We start from the raw sequence: 2369 nt of genomic DNA, 5'->3' as shown, positions 1-2369 counted from the left end.
GAATCAGATCAGTCATTTGTCAGTGAGGCATATGCAAAGTTTAACAGATGCTTAATGGTAGCTAAACCCAAGAAATTGCACTCTGATAGATCGTTGATATTATCAGATATCAATATTGTTCTGTATATCATAGGAGCATGGATATGAATGTCTTAGCAACTTGTGTAATTTTACAACACTCTCAAAAAACAACTGGAGAAGAAAAAAAATGAAATTCAGATATCCAAATTAGTGGAATTTTAGAAATGCATATATTACTGATCCAGCTCCATTTTGTAATATTATCGGTTCATGTCTTTGTGCAGTTGTTTTTTTCCATTGTGGCAGAAGAAGGGAAAAGCAAGCCAGTCTTTTAAATTTATTGCATTACATTAGTTGCACTGTAAGATTCTTTGAAGATGATTGTCTTGTGGATTCTAGTTCCAGATCAGTGGACATTTGGCTGGAAGGATTTATATTGTGCACTCAGAGAATTGGGCTTTAAATCAGTGTTACTGTAAGCTGCAGAGAGTTTGGTTTTTACAACTACAATAACTAACTCACTGGGGAAGTGTACGTGTGACCCTTTCCCGATATTCCAAGGGAAGTGTGTGTGTTTGGTCATCAGTGCTTTAAATTCTTAAAAGCAATGCAACAGAAGCATTAGCTTTCCTATCGCCAGGTGTTTGTTTTACTTGGTAAAAGAGATTCTATACAGAGGGGAAATAGTTGCATTAGTCTGTAATTTGTGAGAGAATTGAACTTTTGATTCCATAGAGAAGAACACTTAGATTGAATTATATCAGGTTCAGGGGACATTTTAAGCAGAATCCTGCTGAAGTCCCCTCTAACATTTTTCTTTTTATGAAGAAGACTTTTTCTAACAGTGATGGCAGAAATATCCTCTAGGAAAGATGGGAGACTACAGATTTATGTTCACCCATTCATTATTTGCTTTTTTATCCAACCATTTATTCTTCAAACAATTAAGTGCCCACAGAAGCTAGGCTCTGCCTTTTGGGAAGCTCCCAGTCCTAAAGTTCAGAGGAATTTAATATAGGAAGAGACCCTAGGGATCATCGGGTCCAGTGTCCTCAATGTAAGAATCCCTTCAACAGCCACCTTATCAGTGGTCCTGACTTATTATGACTTAAAAGCATCGCTTTTTTTTTTTTTTTTTTAGTCTATTAGATCTATAACAACTCTCTGGAAAAAGGCAGAGCAAATATACTCTAACCCAGCAGCCTTTTAAATGTTCTTATTAAGCTTGTGGTCAACCAAAACCTGTAGGCAGTTTTAAACATTCATACAGAGGGTTGCAAACCTTTTCTGCAACCCATTTGTGCAATTGATGGTTTTGAATCTAAATGTAGGACTTTGCATCTATTTCTTTAAAATTTTATTGATTTGGTTTGCTTTAATGTTCCAGTTTAAAGATCATTTCAGACCTGAGTTCTGACATCTCTCATATTAGCTCTTCTGTCCCAGTCTATGCTATCTGTAAACTTGATTAATATGCTATCTGTGTCTTTATCCAGGTCATTGATAAAAACGGTAAAGATATAGTTGGGAGGGCAGAGCTCTAGGGGATTTTACAAATCATCTCCTTTGGGGTATGATTATTTAAATAGAAATGAGTCAGTCTAACCACCCAAGCTCATTGTCTTGTCATCCAAAGGGTATTATAGATAGGATGACCGTCTGGGCTGGTTTGCCCAGGAGTGTCTGTGTTTACCTGGTTTACACTTGTTGTTTAGCCCTAATTAAGCAGTACCTCCTTTTGCTCTCAGAAGTATTCTTGTTTGGCTGAAGAGTATTATGGTTACCCTAATTGTCAGAGACCACAACAGACCACTTAGGGAACTCTAGACACATGGTATTTCTGGACTCTTCAGATCCTCCAATTTACTAGCCCTGTCATACAATGAAATGAAATTTATTTGCCAGATTTGTTCTTAATCTGTTGATTGTTCCTAGTGTTCCTTTAGTTTTCTAAATGTTTTCAAGTAGTCCAACTTTTTCTTTTCCTACTGGGAACTAAATTTAAATTTACCAGTCTGTAATTACAGTTTTGGTTTATTGTGTCCTATATGTCTTAGGCATTCATCCAAATGTTTTATCTCATTTAACCTCATCATAACTCTGTGAGGTAGGGATTGGAACTGCAATTTAAAGGTTAAAAAAGTGAGCTATCACAGCTTAAGTAACTTCCCCAAGGTCTCAGAGCTAATAAAAGAGACAGAATTCAAACCCAGGCAATTGGACTTCAGAGGCCTTACTCTGTCCCATTAATTTCCAGAATTTAGTCTTTTCCCCATTTGAAATCTGTGGCACCAAAAAGACTAGAAACGAAAGAAGCTGAGTTCAAAAATACTCCTCCTAGAAAATCA

This window comes from Eubalaena glacialis, chromosome 9 (genome assembly GCF_028564815.1).
Source record: "Eubalaena glacialis isolate mEubGla1 chromosome 9, mEubGla1.1.hap2.+ XY, whole genome shotgun sequence".
In the NCBI taxonomy this organism is placed as follows: Eukaryota; Metazoa; Chordata; class Mammalia; order Artiodactyla; family Balaenidae; genus Eubalaena; species Eubalaena glacialis.
The sequence above is the reverse complement of the archived record's forward strand: the minus strand, read 5'-3'. Positions refer to the sequence as shown.